This window comes from Nicotiana attenuata, unplaced genomic scaffold (genome assembly GCF_001879085.1).
Source record: "Nicotiana attenuata strain UT unplaced genomic scaffold, NIATTr2, whole genome shotgun sequence".
Classification (NCBI taxonomy): Eukaryota; Viridiplantae; Streptophyta; class Magnoliopsida; order Solanales; family Solanaceae; genus Nicotiana; species Nicotiana attenuata.
In genome coordinates this window covers 93,970-102,619 of record NW_017670821.1, presented here as the reverse complement: position 1 = coordinate 102,619, position 8,650 = coordinate 93,970, and positions in this window count along the sequence as shown.

Sequence of the window (8,650 nt, the reverse complement as noted above, 5' to 3'; positions counted from 1 at the left end):
TCTGTCCTATATATCTTTAGCTGTCTCACACGTAGATATTTTCTCATATTCTTCTTCACTAATCGCACAATAGAGCATGTTTATTGCTCTAGCATTTGTTTGCATAATATCCAACTGTTCTTTTGTGTAGTCAAATATGGATTCCCTTTTTACAAGCTTCTTTCCATCATTGTTGTTCGGAATAGGTCTTGGTCCATTCTGAATAACTAGCCAGGCTCGATAATCTATTGATTGGACATAAACCTTCATTCTTTCTTTCCAATGGATATAGTATTGACTATTGAAGTACGGTGGCCTTCTTGTTAAGTATCCCTCTTGAAGTACTGTTCCAATAATTTGATGACCTGCCATGGATCTTTATTCACTTGCTGTTAAGCAAAAAAATAAAGATGTGAGACCCGCTCTTATATCAATTGAAAGTATAAGAGGGGGGGTGAATTGTAGCCTTTCTAAATTTCTAGTCGACTACTCTTCAGACCTAGTCGACTTATGCGGAGACAGCCTGCACAGAACTATTAGTTCTTTCGATTTAAACACATATTAATCATAATAAATAGTAAAGGACCAGAATATAATATGAGAGCGATAAAGTAAATGACACCAGGAATTTTATACTGGTTCGGAACCAATGTGGTATCCTAATCCAGTCCTCTTGGGTTGCAAGAGTGTTATCTTTTAGAGCTCTTTGTAAATTGAATTGAGTACAGACTTTGTGATTTTCAGCGATCACCACTAACGCTAACAGGGTTGGTTTTCACTCGCTCACCAACAACGACCCTTTGATTTTCACTCGCTCGCCAAAGAAACGAACAATGACACAACCTCTAGGACATACTGCCTCTCCAATATTTTTTTGTCTCTCTTCTCTCTTTTGGGTACACAGTAAATCTACTAAAGTGAATTACAATGCTTGTTAAGAGTAGAATAAAGAGCTTGTAGTTGGATAGACAATTGTATAGAAGGCTGCGTAAATCTTTGTGACGACCCAAAGGGGTCATCACTTGTTTCTTACCCATTCTGTACTTCCGAGGCCTTGAAAACCTCATCCGGGGTTGCCTCGATTTGTGTGCGCAGTCCGGACGCGTAGCCGGAAGGCTTAGATATGAATTCTGTGAGAAAAAAGCTAAATTTTGATATTAAGTTGAATAAATTTGACTTCGGTCAACGTTTTGGGCAAACGGATCCGGACCCATGATTTGACGGTCCCGGTGAGTCCGTAGAAAAATATGGGACTTGGGGGTATGCCCGGAATCGAATTCCGAGGTCCCAAGCCCGAGAAATGAATTTTTGAGTAAAATTGTTTTTCTGAAATTTATAAAGGAAATTGAAATGAAAAATTGTTAGAAAATGATGGTATTGGGCTCGTATTTTGGTTCCGGTGCCCGGTACAGGTCATATATGTGGTTTAAGAACTTTCTGTAAAGTTTGGTTGAAAACGGACGCCGTTTGACGTGTTTCGGACTTAAACCTATAAATTTGAAAGTTTATGAAGTTTGAAGAAAAACTAGTGATTTTGAGGTTTGATTCATTGATTTTGATGTTATTTTGGCGATTTGATCGCACGGTGAAGTTCGTAGGATGTTGACGAGTTAGTGTGTGTGTTTGGTTAGGAGCCCCGAGGGCTCGGGAGTGTTTCGGAGGTGTTCCGGGAAGTTTTAGAACTTAGAAAAGTTGCAGAAATTCTGCAATAGGTGCCCAGGCATTTTCTTCTTCGCGTTCGCGCCCTCTCTCCCGCGTTCGCGATGCCGTAGATTTTCCTCCTTTGCGTTCGCGTAACAGTACTCGCGATCGCGTAAGTCTACGGTCCCCCTTCAGCGCGTTCGCGTAAGGCCTCACGCGTTCGCGTAGGCCAAACTTTGGACCCTAGTATTTTTCCTCTTCGCGTTCGCACTTCTCCACTCGCGAACGCGATGGTTGTCAACTTCTACCCTTCGTCAACGCGACCCTACTGTCGCGAACGCGTAGGGTAATTTCACCCAGCGATTTTTAAGACATAAAAACAGAACCATTTCGGGACCAACTTCAAATTTCATAACTCCTTCTTCTCCACGCCTCTTGGGGCGACTTTTGAAGCGATTCTTCACCAAAACTCCGTGGGTTAGTAGTCCTTTACTTATTTCCTTTCATTTCCTTCAACATCTATTGAAATCCTAGGCCTAAATCATGTAATTTAGGGTAGAAATTGGGGGAAAGGGGTAGAGTTAGGGCTTTTTGATTTTTCTTGATTTAGACCTCGTTTTGGGGTCGAATTTGGAAACAAATTACATATTCGGGCTCGTGGGTGAACGGGTGATATGAATTTGGTCCGAACCTCGTGTTTTGACCAAGCAGGCCCGGGGTCGATTTTTGGAATTTTGGGAAGAAAGCTTGGAAATCTATATTTAGGCATTGGGTTTGATTTGTTTAGCATATATTGATACTATGGAAACATTATTGTATAGATTTGACTGAGTTGGAGCCGAATTCGAGAAGGAAAGCGATTGTTGTGGATTGATTTGCCCGTGGAAGTCGAGGTAAGTGACTTGTCTAACCTTGTGTGGGGGACTTCTTCCCCTTAGGACATGATATTTGATATTTGAATGCATCGTACGTGAGGTGATAAGCGCGTACTTGAGCTAATTGTTGGAAAATCCGTTTTACTTGAAGTATTTTAAATTGAGTTTTCTTGCTTATCTGTTTATTTTAAATTGTCAGTTGATCCTATGTTAGTTTAGAGAAGCATGTTTATTTGACTTACTTGTCTAAGTGCTTAAACTGTCTTGTTTGTACTCCGTACAGTATGTTAGGCCAGGATTTACTATTACTTGTTCTGAGTTTAGCACTTATCCTTATGTTTAGGCTGTTATGGTGTGTTTTTAAAATTGGGACTACGGGAAGGCATCGCGGGAGATCGCCCTACACTTGATATGTTCTGGACTGAAGGTGCGGGATACCAAGAGATCCCTGGCACATGTTATTACAAGTTTGAGGATACCAAGAGATCCCTCGTGTATATGATGAGGATACCAAGAGATCCTCGGGATACCAAGAGATCCCTCGTGTATATGATGAGGATACCAAGAGATCCTCGGGATACCAAGAGATCTCTCGTGTATATGATGAGGATACCAAGAGATCCTCGGGATACAAAGAGATCCCTCGTGTATATGATGAGGATACCAAGAGATCCTCGGGATACCAAGAGATCCTTCGTGTATATGATGAGGATACCAAGAGATCCTCGGGATACCAAGAGATCCCTCGTGTATATGATGAGGATACCAAGGGATCCCCGGTTGTTGTTCCTGTTGTGAATAGTATTTACTGGTATTGTCCTGTTTCTGCCTTCTATCACGGTTTCCTTATTTATCTTGTTTAGATTCTCGCTGTAGACTTTATTTATTCTGTTTTTCCTCATCTTATTATATATTATGTTATATCTTAGTTAGGCCCTGACCTTTCCTCGTCACTACCCAACCAATGTTAGGCTTGGCACTTACTAAGTACCGCTGTGGTGTACTCATGCCTCTTCTGCGCATGTTTTTCATGTGCAGACCCAGGTACTTCATCTCAGGCGCACTATCCTTGAAGCCAGGAGAGCTACGGAGACTTTGAGGTACTTCTGCAGCGTCCGCAGACCAAGGAGTCTCCCTCTTTACTCTATCTGTAGTATTTAGCCTTCTTTCGTACTTGGGTTTAGACATATCCTGGAGATTATAGCCGTATATTACTTTTCATTAGCTTGTGTTCCTGTGAGTTTCCGGGTTTTGGGGTGAAATTGTAGACTTCCGCATTTGAGTTGTATATGCCGAGTGGCATTTATATACAGATTTCTTTTAGTTGTTCAGTTTAATTAATTATTCCGCAAGCTATGTTATTTTTCCGCATTGTTAGGCTTACCTAGTTATAGGAACTAGGTGCCATCACGACATGTTCACGGAGGGCGAACTGGGGTCGCGACAAGTTGGTATCAGAGCTCTAGGTTCATAGGAGTCACGAAACACAGGCCGGTTTATTAGAGTCTCGTTGATCGGTACGGAGACGTCTGTACTTATCTACGAGAGGCTATGTAACCATTAGAAAAATTTCACTTCATTTGATTCCCTGTTGTGCGAGATTTTTGACATCACAATCCTAAACTTCTGCCTTCTATTCTCTCACGGATGGTGAGGACGCGTGCTACTCGAGGAAGATGACCTTTGAAAAGGTTTAAAAGTCAGCAGCAATTGTGGGTTCAAGTGCCACGAAGATAGACTCTATTTAAGGTAGCGGCTGAGCAGCAAAGGATGAGGAAAGACACGTGAGAAGTGTCAAGTGGTGGCTAAAATTTCTAGGAGTCCGAGTATAAGCGGCCAAGTGCCGAGTAGTCGATTAAGGGGATGAGTTCCGCCAAAGTGGGAGAGTGGCGGAGTTGCATATGGGCTTTGCAGTGGGATGACCACGTACCTTAAGGAGAGTTTGGAGTGATCTGAGAATATTGGTGATTGGTGATTTGGGGTCTACGGATTTAATTAGCAGTATGAGCTATTATGCGGCGGGAGATTTGATATAACGGGAATGAGCTTCTTGAATGAAGAAGGACACAGCATAACTTTGAATTGGAAGAATATTGCCGCACATTTAATTGATGTCCACGAGGGGTGAATGAACTTGTGCAGTTGGAGAGTGAGCTCGGACTCAGGACGAGTTATTGATATCGTGGTGATTGTACCCCGTGCAGCAGCGTTAGAAGATGCCGGGGAGTGATTTCTACAGGTGGGTTATTCTTGTGAGCAGGTTAGCGGTCGCATGGTTGGCGAGGCTTCTGCGAAGAATTCTATTGGTTATACAGCGAAGGGATCGGTCGTGCGAATGTTGTTAATGACTCAGAGTATAAAAAGGGGGTTTCTACAGTAAGATATCGAGAATTCTGGTGGTTGATTGCGCAAGGTCATGTCAATAAGAGATTAAGAATCCTGGTGAACTCCAGAGTTGTGTAATAGTGGCTTCAAGCTAAGTGGGAGAGTCCCACCGCCTATGATTGGGTTGCATGGTTAACCACTTGCGAGGTTTTCAGGTTGTTAGCATATTTCTGTGTCACTCGACTACGGAAAAAGAACATAAGTGGTAATTGGAGCAAAGGAATTGTTAAAGGGTGCTATGGTTGGCCTTATTGGCTCATGTTCAGACTTGAGAGAAGGATGAGAAAGGACTTCGGATTCGCAGAAGGATTAGCGAAATGGGCATGTCAGTTGAGGGTGCGAATGTACGCACAAGGAAGGTATGAAATGGTTCATGGGATTTGAGACAGCATGGTCTCGCGGTTCCAGGTCAGCCGGGGTGAGTGCGGACGGAGTGTATTATGTGTTGAAAGGAGTTATTGTTATTACTAAGGCAATCGGGGTAAATCGAAGGAAGATATATTGGTTAAACATAGCTGAGTTGGCGTATTGGTGGTAGAGGCCAGTTCTTTCAGCGTGATCAAGTCATGCGTGTGATTTGTGGCGGTACGTGTGAGGCTTGTCAGTCGCCGAAATTAATGTTGTTCAGAAGCATTCTTCTGATATGGCCTGTTATGTGTAGGCGGATCCTGGAATGGCCATGGTGGCTCAAGCCACTACTTAGAGGTTTGCATATTCTACAGTTATGAGAATTCACCTAAGTGTTGCTATGGTTCTCCTGAAGTGAGTTAAGTGAAGAGCTTTTATGTGATGAAGTGTTAGCCTATTAGCGGTTCCGAAGCTATGATGGAAAACGTGTTCTATCGTATGTGGCGTGTTAGGTGCAGTGAGTGGTATGGGATTCGAAGTAAAGATCAAGGTAACAGCTCGGTGTGGACAAAGATGTCACGAGCTCGGATGAGCAGGAAAGGAGTTTCGATGTTTAAGGTAAGTTGGTTTTATCTTGAGCATCACCTGAGATCGGTGTTTGGTAAAAAGGGCTTAGCATCCTGGTTAATGATTCTTGATCGCTTTCCAGCGTTAGTGCGGCCGGTGGTTTGGAGGTACGACCCAGTTATTTGTTATGGTAGGTTATAGGAGTGTGTCCCACAGGAAGATTGTATAAGTGTGGCAGGTAGTCACTGGGTTGATTAAAGACTTAAACCAAGTATGGAGGTTGTGATGATATCGTTGATTTGAGAATATATGCCTGGAGGGCACTCAGTTTTTTTGAATTGTGGACTGCGGAGGATTACTCCTGAGTGATGGTTGTTCTTGTGTGTTATGAGAAAAGGGAAGTTATTATGGACCTTTGAAAGGTTAATAGCCTAGTTGGTGCAATTAGAATTGGCTTGAGGTCAGTGGATTGATTTAAATGTGAACAGGGGCTTATATCAGGCTAGATGTGTTCATCTCAGCAATACGCTCCTTATGGAAGGGAGTCGGGGTGTTATTTCGCTGTCAGCTATTTCATGTAATGATGTATTGCGTCGTGCGAATTGTGAGACGGCTTGGTGAATTTCTTATGTGTTGAGGTTCCGCATAGAGATGAGGTTATATGAGCAGGATGGCTCTTGAGATTCAGATCATATATTGCACTTCAGTGGTGCTCGAGTTTGTGGATTATAGCGTTATATGTCTCCCCAGGGAATGGTGTTATACACTTAGCATGTTTATGACTGATGTTTAGTATCTTGTTGTAATGAGCAATTTAGCTCGATGTACATCTCCTTATGTGAGCTCCATGTGTGGATCGGGTGGCACGCCACCACGGGTATGTTATTTGGATCGGGTGGCACGCCGCCATGGTTATGATTGCTCGGATCGGGTTGCACGCCGCAACAGTGTGATGTTTAGTACAGTTTCCCATATCTGTTTATTGTGTTCTGTTTCCTATTTTCTGGAGGAAGCTCATATTAGCTGTGCGCCCGCGTCGCATGTATGATTCGCGAGCGGGGTAATTGAAATTTCTTTTCAGAGTTCATTTTCCTTTTTGTATCGCATTCTAATTGGTAGCCTATTGGCGCATTGTGACATCATATGAGACATTTGGTCATGTTGGGGTGGCTTATTGTCTGAGCATTCGTACTGGGTGAGACGAGATTGTTGGATTTAGGATCAGTGCAATATGATTACGTGAAATATATTAAGAGGCAAAGATCATTAATTGGTTCAGAATGAGGTAATGTTTCTTGTCAGGAGTATAGACTCAATGATTGGTTGACTCGGCAGTCGATTGTGAATTTCTGCACATCTCTCCGTTGTGACGGCATTGTAAGAGTTAGAGTGAGACCTGTGTATGTCATGGGGTGCAATGAGAGCATCAGATTCGTGGAATTTTTTACTAAGTCGATCAGAAAATGTTACTGTGGTTCGGTGAGTAAAGTGATGCGAGGTGTGAACTTCAGCAAAGTTATGCAGCCATGTTTGGGTATAGCGTGTAGTGATTGATATGGTGATCTTATGTTGGAAACAGGTCGGGCATAGAATTCCGGATGTTGGAATTGGGCACTAAGGCTTATTTGCTTGAATAAAAAGGAATATCTTCAGAATTGATCGAGCTGATGTGCTCAACTGAGTTGTGGTAGCACGGGAAGGTGCATGAGGAGTTAAACAGTGATTCCAGACTACTTCATGTAGTTCCCAGCACGTTCGAGGACGAACGTATGTTTAAGTGGGAGAGAATGTAACGACCCGGCCGGTCGTTTTGAGCTCTAACGCATTGTTCAGCAGTCTGAGGCCATGAACAACTTCATTTCAGGTATTATGACTTGTACACGTGGTCGGAATTAAGTTTCGGGAAGTTCAGAGTTGATTCGAAAAGTAGCATTTTTGAGAGAAATTTCATAAGTTTTGGTTGAAGTGCATTTTCAGTGATATCGATGTCCGTTTGGGATTCCGAGTCTGATATGCGGAGCCGTTATCCTCATCTTTTTCCCGACTCAGGTACTTCTTTCTTTTGTCCGTTCGAGGACGAACAGTTGTTTTAGTGGTGGAGGATGTGACGACCCAAAGGGGTCATCACTTGTTTCTTACCCATTCTGTACTTTCGAGGCCTTGAAAACCTCATCCGGGGTTGCCTCGATTTGCGTGCGCAGTCCGGACGCGTAGCCGGAAGGCTTAGATATGAATTCTGTGAGAAAAATGCTAAATTTTGATATTAAGTTGAATAAATTTGACTTCGGTCAATGTTTTGGGCAAACGGATCCGGACCCATGATTTGACGGTCCCGGTGGGTCCGTGGAAAAATATGGGACTTGGGCGCATGCCCGGAATCGAATTCCGAGGTCCCAAGCCCGAGAAATGAATTTTTGAGTAAAATTATTTTTCTGAAATTTATAAAGGAAATTGAAATGAAAAATTGTTAGAAAATGATGGTATCGGGCTCGTATTTTGGTTCCGGTGCCCAGTACAGGTCATATATGTGGTTTAAGAACTTTCTGTAAAGTTTGGTTGAAAACAGACGCCGTTTGACGTGTTTCGGACTTAAAACTATAAATTTGAAAGTTTATGAAGTTTGAAGAAAAACTAGTGATTTTGAGGTTTGATTCATTGATTTTGATGTTATTTTGGCGATTTGATCGCACGGTAAAGTTCGTAGGATGTTGTCGAGTTAGTGTGTGTGTTTGGTTAGGAGCCCCGAGGGCTCGGGAGTGTTTCGGAAGTGTTCCGGGAAGTTTTAGAACTTAAAAAAGTTGCAGAAATTCTGCAATAGGTGCCCAGGCATTTTCTTCTTCGCGTTCGCGCCCTCT